Source organism: Rosa chinensis, chromosome 7 (assembly GCF_002994745.2).
Source record: "Rosa chinensis cultivar Old Blush chromosome 7, RchiOBHm-V2, whole genome shotgun sequence".
NCBI classification, from domain to species: Eukaryota; Viridiplantae; Streptophyta; class Magnoliopsida; order Rosales; family Rosaceae; genus Rosa; species Rosa chinensis.
The window spans coordinates 43,547,107-43,560,734 of NC_037094.1; positions in this window are offsets into that span (position 1 = coordinate 43,547,107).

Consider the following 13,628-nt stretch of genomic DNA (forward strand, 5'->3'; position numbering starts at 1 on the left):
CAAAGGTTGACTTTTATACGTTGGGTTTCTCCAAAAACTTCCTTCACGAAAGTCGTAGAGCGCGTCAATACAAGTTCGTGGACATGTGGAACGTGAAAATCGGAGTTCGTATGAGAAAGTTATGAGTGATTGAAAATTTGGAAAATTTCTTTAAATATGAGAAATTCTGGGATTTTTCATTAAATCCCAAATTTCCCTTTTTCTCATTTTTTCCCCCAGATTCTCTCCGTTCTCTCTTCACAACATGCCACCCGACGCTGACCGGACCCGAACCCATCTATGTTTTCCGGTGATGTACGGCGGAGGACCAGGCCCAAACTGAAGCGTCTTGCCTCCCTCAATCGATCCCTGGTGTCAGATTCACCGGTTGAGTACCCCAGAAGGAGATCGAAGCCACCTTCAGTAGCACGATCAGGATCCGACTGATTTTTCGGTCTCCGGCCTACTTCTCCTCGGTTTTGGAATCTCCTCCTCCTCTTGATCATCACCATATAGGCCTTGCATCACGATTTGGAGAGTGGAGCAAAAGATCAAGGTTTGAATATATCGATGGTCCACAACGAATCTAGAATCTCATCAGAGGGTCGAGATTAATTCAACTTCCAAGCTTGATCTAGGATGATCTAGACCGAATCTCGCTTAGCTCTAGGTATGAAGGTTGCTTATCTCTTTAATATGAACAAGTTTGTAGTTGAGGACTTTTACATCGGAGGTGGTTGACCCGGCGTTGACCACACGCTGACCCGCTGCTTGTGGCGGAGCGTCCAGCGTCTTTTTTGTGTTCTGTTTTCAGTTTATTCATCTACGCATCGATACGGTCGTTTTGATATATTATAAGGTCATTTTGGAGAAAGTTGATGCATGCTAGGGTTTCGGTTTTACGCGTTTTCTTCGGTTTGCAATCCGCAAGGATCCCAACGTTTGATCTTTGTATAATTTTGATAGGATGATCTGAAGGGCGATCTATGAGAATCAGACCGTTGGATCGTCGTTTAAGTGTGTTATGAATCAATTGCTAAGTTAGGATCGTATTTGATTAGGTGATTGACTGTTTTGTTTCAGCGGACGGTTGCGATTGTGATTTTGAGCTGTATAGAAGACGCAACTGGATTAGAGGTGAGTAAATCTCACGTAATTCATTTACGAACCGAGTTGTTTAATATCTGGAATTGATTGATAATTGTAAATCGTTTTTGAAAATAAAGATTTTTTTGAAATAATATGAACTCGATCGACTATGGTTCATAGGGCTACGGCTCACAGGTAAAAAATGAATTTAAGTATAAAATGAATTTCTTGGTTTTAATATGTATGAACTATATTTGGTATTAGTAGGCATTCCCGAGTGGATGACTACATATATATATATATATATATACATTTACGTGAAATATATATATATGTTGATGGCGTGACATTTTGATGTGTGTATGAATTGTGAGCAATTTAGAATATCGTTTTGAACTATTACATATGGTGATGAGAGAGTATTCGAGCGTTGGGGTAATATTTTGAGTCATGTGGGATTTTGTTTAAATGTTTTTCTGATCTACGGATTTGGTGTCACAGTGGTGACAGAGGCAATTGTTATCGTAAGGCTGAACCTCGGATGAGGTGACAGGTTACGATTCAGTTGAGGTAATGTTTTTCTGATCTACGGATCTGGTGTCACAGTAGTGACAGAGGCAATTAATATCGTAAGGCTAAACCCCGGCCGAGGCGACAGGTTACGATTCAGTTTGAGCTCTAGTCTGTCTGTCATTGTACTACATGGGAGTGACACATTGGGTTACTTGAGGCCCATGAGTACACGTGTTTTTAAAAGAGAGTTCGGGTGGATTCTTACTTTTATTGTCCATTGAAGGACTTGAGTTCTTTCTAGAGTGTGGAGTTGATTTCGGTTTTATTTGAATGGTTTGATTTTAATGTAATCTCCTGAACTAATTTTCTATGCAGGGATTACTAATTGTTTACCTAGTGTGATTATATGTTTGGTTGTGTTTTGTGGAGTTAAATGTTGTTGCTTTAATTTATCTCACGAGTTGAGAAATTATAAGCATGAGTGACGCGAATCATTTTAATTGAGTTTACTCATACGAGCTTAAAAAGCTTATCAGGTTTGTTGTTTGCAATCCCGGTGCACTATTCCATTGTGTAGCGGTTATTCCTACAGGTGAGGACCACCAGGGCTGAGTACGAGGGCGTGGTTGCAGCAGTGTAGGTTCAGAGCCTATTTTTGTTAGTGTAATGCTGTTTTTGGTATGTTCCTAGCGAGCGTTTACATTTGTATATCAGTTCTCTCGAGTTTTGTAAACACTTGTTGATGTGATATTCGACTTAAGTGATCGAGTCTTTATTGACGTTTTGTTGTTACTTAGATTAATTTGAGAATGTTTCTATGCTATTTTTGGGAAGTTGGTTAAGTTATCGCGTTTCGAATTTGAATATCTTTATTCAAAATTCGAGGCGTGATAAAGTATAAGTTTTTAGATCATAATAGATTAGATGGTATAAATGAACAAGAACAAATTAGAGCAATTACAAATTTGTGATTTGCAATACATAGGTGAATATACTACAGATTTCTTTAAATATTTAGCAAGAACAGGTAGGATTAATGACATAAATTTACTAAATACATCTATGACTAAAATTAAAGGACCAAAAGGAGAAAAAATATGGAGAGAATGGCAAAAACACCCTAGAAAAGATGATATAGCAATAGGACCTAGAACACAACATGTGTGTGATATATTAAGAGAAGAATGTAGACAATTAAAAGCAAAAAGACAAATTAGAAAATAATTTTACATGAGCTGTAAGAACATAGATTTACTTAAGCAATATGGTTATCATAGAAAAGATATTATAATAAGAAAATTAAACCATATAGAAAGAACTATAGGAAGAAGTATAGATCATATAAGCAACATAAGACCTTTGATATACAACCTTCAAGAACCTTTAGGAAAAGAAAATATATTCCTAAGCACTTTAGGAAAAGAACCAATAAACCTTGGATTAGAAAATACAAGGCACCAAAAGATAAGAGTACTTGTAAATGTTATTTTTGTGGTGAAGTAGGACACATTAGATCTAAATGTCCTAAGTTAGGAAAACAACCTAGAGAAAAAGTACAATTAATTGAGCAATTTAAATTAGAAGAAGATGAAGACTTAGAGTCAATATATAGCTTAGACAACTTAAGTGATAGTGAAAGTATTTATAGCATAAATAGCATAGATATGTTATCCGAATCCGAATTAGAGTCAGATTACTCTAGTAATTCAAATAGTGAATTAGATGAAAATATATGTATGTTTGAAGAAGAACAAGAAGAATTTCAATATGTGAATTTAGGTTGGCCTCAGGAATGTAGTAAATGTAAGAAAATAGTAGCTGAAAAATATTATACAAGCAAGATAATATTTTGTAAATCTTGTTATACTAAGGAAACATTAGAACTAAATTCGATAGAGGAAGAAGAAATTAATATGCAAAACATGCAAAACATTAGAGAAAATCAGAAAACTAGTTCTTTAATAACTATTAATTGTGAGTTAGAATTATCTAAAGAACATAAGATTCAAACAGTAGCCATGATAGATACAGGTAGCACTAAGAGTGTGACAAAGGAAGAGTTAATACCAACACAATTTAGGCAAAAATTAGTTAAACATGTTAGAGTATCACAATTTGACACTAGAACTGTCTACTTAACACATTATATAACTAATGTACCTATAAGGATAGAAAGACAATTATTTACTTTACCTTTAACGTTTATCTCACCCGTAGGATCTTATCAATTTATCTTAGGGTTAAACTTTATAAAGAGTTTACAAGGATTTTTGTATACACCTCCAGATATAACTTTCTTTAAGAAAGGTATAACTACAACTGATCAAAGTGATTTTTTAGAGGCTTATAATAGCATTAGTATAGAAGAGTAAAGAGAAAATAGTTTTAGAGAAGAAGAAAATATAAAATAAAATTTAGATGAGCAAAATAGCATAGAATATGATAAATCAATCTTTGAACTTGAGTATCCAAACATAGGAGAAGTAGCACCATTAGACCTAAAACAAATAGATAGACCCAAAACATTAGAAGAATTATTACAATTAGCAAAACAAACTCGAATCATAGGAGAAGATCCTCAATTACATTGGACAAAAAATAAGATTTTAGCAAAATTAGACATAATTAACCCAGATTTAACTATTAAAACAGCATATATGCCTTGTAATTTATTAGATAAATAAGAATTTGAGCAGCAAATAAAAGAGTTATTAAACCTTAAAGTAATTAGACCTTCAAAATCTAGACATAGGTCAGCAACCTTTATAGTTAGAAAACATTATGAACTCAAAAGAGGTAAAGGTAGAATAGTTTATAATTATAGGAGACTAAATGACAATACTTATGAAGATAGTTATAAATTACCTAATAAAGATGAGTTAATAAATAAGATTCAAGAGAGTAAATACTTTAGTAAATTTGATTGTAAATCAGGTTTTTGACAAATTAGATTAGTTGAAGAATCAATAGAATGGACAACCTTCACTTGTCCAGAAGGACACTTTGAATGGTTAGTCATGTCATTTGGATTGAAAAATGCACCTTCTATTTTTCAAAGAAAAATGGATCAATGTACTTTTGAAGAACTATGATAGTTTTTGCAGTGTATATGTAGATGATATACTTATACATAACAAAAATAGAAATGAACATAGAAAACATTTAGAAATAATCTTGCAAGAGTTTATAGATAGTATCATTATTAGTAAAAATAAAATAGACTTAGAAAAACAAGATATAGAGTTTTTAGGAATATATATTAAGTCAGGAACTATTCAATTGCAAGAACATATAGCTAAGAAGGTTATAGAATTTCCAAATCGATTAGAGGATAAAAAGCAGTTACAAGCATTTTTAGGATTATTAAATTATGCTAGACGTTTCATCCCAGATTTAGGTAGAAAAATAGCAGTTTTACATAGTAAGACTAGCAAAACAGGTCAGAAATACTTTAATACCGAAGATATGAGGTTAGTTTAGCAAATTAAACAAGAAATGACACAACTTAAACCTTTAGCACTACCATTAGATAGTAGTTATAAAATAGTAGAAACAGATGCATCAACATTAGCTTGGGCAGGAATTTTATATCAGAAAAAGTTTAAAGAACTACCAAAATCTGATGAGCAAATTTGTAGATCTGCATCAGGTAAATTTAGTAATATACAATCTCAATTACCAGCCACAGATTTAGAAATATTAGGCATAATTAATTCTTTAGAAGCATTTTCTTTATTCTTACATAATGAAATATTTACAATTAGAACTGATTGTCAGAATATTGTTTCTCATTATAATAAAATCACTACTAATAAACAAGCAGCCAGAAGATGGGTCAAATTTGTAGGTTGTATTACAGGAAATGGATTTAGGCCACAATTTGAGCATATAAAAGGAGCTGAAAATACACTTGCAGATATCTTATCTCGGCTTCTTCTTTGATAGGTATGAAATTTTTCAGGCCTTCATCTTCTAGTACTCAAAGAGCAGAAAGTGATGTGCCACCTCAAAGTGGTAATCCACTAGCATAACAGCAAGATCAGCAAATATTAGTTACAACTTTAATGGCTACACTGTGCAAGAAATTAGAAATCCACTCTTTAGATATAAAAGTACAGCATCATTATCGCCTAGACAACAAGTTTTATTAGATAATTTTTGGAATATTTGAATAAATACCATCGAGATGAGAAGGGGTCAAGAAAAATTAATTAGAGCACTTGAGCAAGAGTTTTCGGCCAATAACTATGATTTCTCTAGATATCAAGAAGAATATCCTAAGTTAAGAGCACAGCATGCTAGACTCCAGACACAATATAATCACCTTAAAACGCAGCATGATAATCTGAATGCATTGTATTATAATTTGCAAAATGAGCATGATACAGTAGTTAATAATTTTTGTACGCTAAATATAAATTATCAAAAAACAGTTGAGTTTATTAAGCAAAAAGAAAATAGTAGTTGGCCTGCATCTCTGTTAGAAAGAGAAACAAAAAATCCCTACTTTTTACAAGTCCTAGCAAAAGAAAGGTTTTCGTATTTACCTCATGATTGTAAAGATAAAATCTTCAAGTTACAGCATGATAAGCATCTTTCCCTTCAAGTAGCTATCCAAAATTTCATTTTTAATCTTTTATCTCATCCTCAACCTGGTATAGGAGTCATCTGTCATAGTACATTTTCTCACCCTGAAGAAAAAGCACGATTTCATATTTTATTAGCTACTATTGATATGAGAGAGCTTGGTGAAATGTACATTGAGCATGATAATAGTAGAGTTAGAGTTACTGCAGGTTTTCTAATGGAACATGGAGTGTTAAAAAGTCTTTATGTCCAAAATGAACATCATATAGAGTCATTCTTCTATCACCTTAAGTATGCTATAACTCATTATCATAAGCAATGGGGAAGTATAGGATTAGGTTATAGTACTATCCGATTAGAAATCACTAGCATTCCTTCATATCCCCGTAGAACTAGTCTATATCATGATAAAGTCAGACACCTAGTCATCATATCACTTCGTAATTACATAGAGCCACCTCCATTACCAACAATTGATGTGGCACCAATAGTGGAGGATATTCATAAATTTCGTGCAGCCCAGCTTGTAGTAGATGATTTCTTTGATGATACTCATCTGCAATTAATCTACCAAGCCAATGCTTTAAATCTCTACACTAGAGAACACTTAGATGGAGTGCCACGACCAGGAGAGCTATACACTGTTGATATGAGCACAACCACTAAAGAAGTATATGATTTATTGTATAAAGAAGAGCAGGAAAGACAACAAGTAAGAGAAAGTGATGCTGATTACTGGGATAATCTCGATGATGAAGAACTCCATAACATTGAAAACATGATGGAGGCTTGACGATCATCTCACTGCATCAACATAGAAGATAAGACTCAAGCATGAAGATCTATTTCACACTTTTCAAGAAGTTCATTTCTCAGGTAAGAAGATCAAGATGAACAGCTCAACATAGTATTCTCCGCAACTGGCAAGAAGAAACGAAGCAGTACGTGATCCAAGAGGCAAGAGGCAAGAAAAAGCCAAAACAACAATCAGCTTGCGACAAGCAAGGAACTCCTCAAAAAGAAAAGGACATCAATGTCTTTTCACAGCAAAGAGTTGTGTAACCAGTACCTTTCGCGAGTACTGGGGCAAATGGGAAATATCCCAAAGTTTTATTTTCCCTTGTATATATGCATTAATTACAAATATTCTGATTATTTCTCACCGGAAGAGGCGGAGCTTTGCCAAAAAAAAGTTACAAAAAAAATGAATAATGTTGTAGAGAAACTGAATTTGAGAGGAATTTGCTGTGTATTCTCATTGATAATAGGGGCCTCTTTATATAGAGGATTACAATGCATAGAATCTCAATCATACAAGGAAAGTAATCTTACATCAATTAGGAATCTAGATCCTTCTAATCGAACCCTATTACCACTAGGTCAAGTAACCTAGAGTTTGGGCTAAACACAAATTAGGTTTTCCTTGAACACTCCCCCTTGTGTTGCCCAAACGAGGTGCTTCTCTCGTTGCCTCATTAAAAACCTTGCCGAGTAACAAAAACCCAGTGTTATAAAAATAACCTCGGTCGAAGGGGAAAAAGAGCACAACACACCCTTCACGATTCGAGACGAACATGTAGACATCTCCCCCTAATGTCTGTACCTCCCCCTGATGACTACGATCATGGGAGTTCAGATAATTTCCGCAAGCCAATTCTTGCCACATGTTTCTCGAACGTGGAATTGGGTAATGACTTAGTAAACAAGTCTGCCTCACTGTCCTTAGATCGAACCTAGTTCACTTTGATCTCGAGGAGTGTCTGTTGTTGCTGATTATGCTTGGTGTTGTCGCTTTTGATGTAGCCTTGCCTCATTTGTTCAAAACAAGTAGCATTATCCTAAATGCTCGTAGGCTCATCCGTGGTAGACTTCAAACCACAATTGTTCGAACATGCGTAATTATGGATCCAATCCATATACATTCACGAACCACTTCGTGAAGAGCAATGATCTCTGCATTATTGTTCGAAGATATAGCGACTAGGGTCTATTATGTAGACCTCCAAGATGTCACGGTCTTTTCCCATGGTGAACACTTAACCGGATTGGGAATGACCATTGTGTGGGTCAGAGAGATACCCAACATCAGCAAAACCTTCCAAAACACATGTCGTTTTGGGATGGGGATAGAGAACGCAGGCCAGCGTTAGCGGCGTTTCTGGTGTGTGATGGGTCCGAATCCATCATCTCTTTGTAGAGATAGAACAAGCCCATATCATTCATACATCTCAAGTATCGAAAGATATCTTTTACACCAATCCAATGGCGTCGCGTTGGCGCAGAGTTATATCTAGCTAACAAGTTCACAACATATGAGATGTCCGGTCTTGTGCATTGAGATAAGTACAATAATGCGCCTATTGTACTAAGTAAGGCACTTCTGCCTCTAGCACATCTTCGTCATCATCCTTTTGACGAAGAGGATCATTTTCAGGATCAAGACTACGGACGATCATGGGGTGCTTGCAGGCTTGACCTTGTCAAAATGCCTAAGCATCTATCGACACGATGCTCAAGTTCCAAACCGAGACATAATCGTGTTCTCCCAAAATCCTTCATCTCAAACTTAGATTTCAAGTGTTCAGCGGTTTCCCTTAACTCTTTAAGGGCTTCAAATGAAGATCATGTCCAACATGAACCGTGATAGAATCCGAAACTTGTTATAGAAACGCGTGGGCATATCCCTTCCCGATCAAGTAGTCACTTTAGTGAGCGTTTCAACCTTATTGTAAACGTGCTCCATGGTCTAGAGCTACTTGACTTGGGTAAATGAAGTTCGTCATGAACCTTCATGTATATTCCGTATCTAGATCCCTATAGAGATACGTATTAGCCATATTTGTAAGCTGCATGTTCAGTTATTCGGAAACTACCAAACTGACAGGGTAGTGGAGTGCAGTGACATCCATTACGAGAGAATATGTCTCATCGTAGTCGATTCCAGGGAGTTTTGTGAGAAGCCTTGCGCCATAAGGCGAGATTGCCATCTCTTTTTCTCATCACGCTTTCTAACGAAGACCCATTAGTCAACAGGTTCTATGTTAGGAGGTGTTGGCATCTCTAGCTCGAAAATCTTCCTATTCGTTAGAGAATCCATCTTAACCTGGATCACATCTTTCCATTTAGGCCAAAAACTCTCTACGTTGGCATTCATTCATCAACGGAGAGTGGTTCGATATCATCTGACTCAACAAACTCATGCGCAATGAAATACGCAACTACATCATCAATTATGATGGAGTTTCTATCCCACGTCTCATGTACACAAGTGTAAGTTTCATAGAGCTCTATATTCTCAGGAATAGGTTTTGACGTTGAGGCGTCCCCCAACGATAACCATAACCCGGAAGATTCTCATGAGACGAATTTTGAGTCTTGATGATCAAAGGATTGGAATGTGCCAAAGTATCCTTCGAACCCACGGGCCTCCCACGCATCCTAGCTGGGGCCATGGCCTGTAATGCCAGAGTGCCACTCTCTTTGGCGTTGGCACCATGCCTACCTCTTTGTAGGGTGGCGCTACATCCTCTCGTAGGAACGTCCTTCCTTGCAGGCATGTTTGCAGCATATTTGTGTGATCTTGTCACTTTAATAGGAATCGAGATGAGACATAGTGGGGACAGGCCACGACAATTCCTGTCATTCCTGTTGAACATCTGTGTTCTTATCTCCCCCGAACGACGGGAAGACTGTCTCATCAAAGTGACAACCCGCAAATCTAGCGGTAAAGAGATCGCCTGGCAAGGGCATTAAGAGGCGGACGATTGTTGGAGTCCCAAATCCAACGTAGTTGCCCATTCGTCTGTAAGGACCCATCATAGAGCGCTGTGGCAGCGCAATTGGCACAAAAATGGCTCACTCAAATGTGCGTAAGTACAAAAGACGTGTACCCAGTCACTAGCTGTAACGCAGAGGTACATGGAGTGGCATTAGGTTGTAGACGAATTAGCATAGCTGCATGTGATATTGCATCACCCCAAGTGGATGTAAGAAGATTGGTACGCATTACCAATGTTAGGACTACCATCGTAGTCGCGAGACCAATTGGGTGTGTACATGGGAATGTGATGTCCAACATCAAGCCCATTGCAATATCCATCGAAAGTCTTGCGATGTAAACTCTCTAGCATAGTCAAATCCAATTGACTAAATAGGATGATTCGGGGAGTGAGCCCGTTGTTGTATGATATGTGCTAGGAGTGTAGCATAAGCAACATTACAAGTGGATAATGGCACAACACGTGACCAGTGTGTTTGCGTGTCAACCAATATCATGAGATATTTAAACGTCCGCAAGTTGGTTGAATCAATCCACAAAATCCCTACGGATTCTTTGTAAGAACAGAATGAGTAATGTCATATCCTTTGCATAGGACGCTCTCAGTCCTAATTTCCCTAAGGAACAGGCTTTAGTAAAACGAGCGAGAGGCTTTAGAAGCAACCAATGAGAATTTTGGTTAGGCCTGAGCGTCTGAAACGCTATTTTGAAGCAAGTTGGTGATTGCAGCATCACCTAGGGCGCCATCACCATGATGGACGCCATCCATGGAGTCATGGATAGGGACTATGCCAGCCCTAGGCTGGTGGTGGATGGAGGCGGTGCCCTAGGCAGCAGCGTCGGTCACACTTAGTCTAGAAATCAACTTGTGATTCATGCTTCGTTTCGCTCGAAAGAAATGATGTCCATGTGAAGTCTTTTGTAGATGGATCATCATATCATGACCAGGATGATCTATCCTATCGTGACAAAGCCAATATGTGTCTAAATCCAAGAGATCTTCTCTCATAACTTTATTGGATTTAATAGCTCAAATAGTGACATAAAGTCCACTAGAGAGACACATAAACTTCTCTAAGATGCGTCTTTGTTCGCAATCATTAGAGGTAATGCAAAGGAACTCATTTCCGTTCTCTACATGCATTTTCGCATGGAATTCGTTGGCTATTCATAGGGTACTATTTGTCCTAAGAGAGTAGAGAGTTTCTGTGACAACTGTAATCAAGGTGCCATTTGGCAAGTGGAACTTGGGCTATTCCATGTCCTTGAATTAATACTGATGGTCCAGCCATCGTAGTCACAAAGTCATATGCTCAGAATCAAAATTGAGTCATAATGAAAAGAACTCGAAATTTTATTCATAAGCCAATGGAATATATCATTGTTTCTATGATCAAAGAAAATCTAATCCAATAAAAAGTAATATGGCAATCGCCTACATCTCTCGGAAAATAAAAGACTTAATCAAAATCGCCAATTTCTGGGTCTTGATCCTTGTAGTCTTCCACCCTTAGATCTAGATCACCATCTTGATCATTTTGTGCCATGTAATTTGCTTCCCTTGCTTCACGATACGTCTTGTATGCGTTTGCAACATTCTGGGGTGCGGTACATGTTTTGGCCCAATGTTCAGTTGATCCATATCGAAAACAAACATCATTATGGTCAGGCTCCCTTGATCGAGGTGCCATTGGGGCGCGATTTGGACGACCTATCCTCTTGGTGGCATTACCACCATGGTTGGAGGCTCCGCCTCTCTCTCTCTTCACACGTTGACCTCCACGGTTCCGTGCACGCCTCTCTTGGCGATTTCCTTCCTCTTTAGGGCGAACATATGGACCAGAATGTCCAGAATTGTCCCTATCCTTAGGGTTTCGCTCCTTGCGTCCTCCATTGGGGGCGCGACTATAGTTAGACTCCGGAATAGGCTTAGTTCCCACGGGTCTAGCATTATAGTTCTTCACAAGAATATTGTCGTGCTTTTCAGCTACGTTCATGGCGCCAATGAGCTCATGAAACCTTGTGATACGTCCTGCATTTACATCAATCCGATAATTCTTTGAAATCATCAGTGCAGAGACGGGGAAGGTAGAGAGAGTCTTCTCGATCAACATCGTATCAGTTATGGCTTGGCCACAAAACTCCATCAGAGACTTGATATGAAGAGCTTCCGAGTTATAATCAAGCACAGACTTGAAATCACAAAAGCGGAGGCTATGCCCTCGCACTTCTAAATCAGGAAGCAGGGAGTCACGAACGTTGCCAAATCGCTGCTCAAGTTCTACCCATAGCTTTCTTGGGTTTTCCTCATTGAGGTATTCATTTTGGAGCGTGTCATTCATATGTCTTGTCATGAGAATTATGGCTTTAGCTTGTTTTTCTTCGAAAGCAGTAGCTTGCTCAATGGAGAGCACGTTCTGACCAGGCTCTTGGATGGCTCCCAGAAGTCCATCAGCCTTAAGATGTTGGCGCACATCTCGGACCCACCTATGGTATCCTGCGCCAGTTGTTTCTAGTGGAATGAAGTTCAACTTGTTCAGGTTACTCATCCTGAAAAACAACACAAGATTAGGGTTAGTTTCGGAGCAAAAAGGCTACCACGAAAAACTATTTAATTTCTGAGCGTAGTCGCTTTCAAGAAATTAGGGATTTTCTGAGCGTAGTCGCTTCCAAGAAAATCCGATTCCAAGAGGGGTTTTGGATTAGATCGAAACGACGATGTATGTGGTCGATCATTTTCTTCTCAACAATCTCTAAGTTTGGAGGACTCTACATGCTCTAAGCTTGGAGTAAGCACGAACCCCCACAGTTCGGCTTTTGGTCTTCCCTATGAAGAAGAAAGGGGGTAGAAGAAGGGAGGTTGCAAGTCCCCGAGAAAAGAAGAAAAGAAAGAAAAAAAACTTTCAAAAACGGGAACTTTTAGAAAAGTTTACCTTGAAAAATAGCCGGAAATCTTGATCGGAAAAAGCTACTGTAGATGGCCGGAAAAAGGTCACCGGAGGTCGCCAGAAAAGTGGCCGGCGGTGGTGGCCGGAGCTAGGCCGGGCTGTGCAGGGGCGCTGCAGGGGGTAGTCGGAGGCTGTGCAGCGGCTGTGCGGAGGTTGTGCAGGGGCTGTCGGCAGATGTCGCAGGGGGGTCTGCAGGGGCTTCGACAGATGTCAACATGTCTCGGCAGCTCTCGGCAGGTGCTTGCAGGGGCTTTCGGCAGATGTCGACAGCACTCGGTAGGAGGCTTGCAGGGGCTGTCGACAGGTCTCGACAGGGCTCGCAGACGCTTCGGCAGATGCGCGTAGGCACTCAGCAGATGTGCGCAGGTACTCGGCAGCACTCAGCAGGGGTAGAGATCGGTCAGATTTTTCCGACGGCCGGTTCCGGTGGTTCCGCCGCCGGTTCTGGGCTCCTTGGGATTAGGGCTTCGATATGTGGGGCGGTGGTTGCAGGATTTTGAGGGCTACGAAATTAGGGTTTCAGGGTTAGAGGCTCGTGCTGATAACGTGTTGTAGAGAAACTGAATTTGAGAGGAATTTACTGTGTATTCTCATTGATAATATGGGCCTCTTTATATAGAGGATTACAATGCATAGAATCTCAATCATATAAGGAAAGTAATCTTACATCAATTAGGAATCTAGATCATTCTAATCGAACCATATTACTACTAGGTCAAGTAACCTAGAGTTTA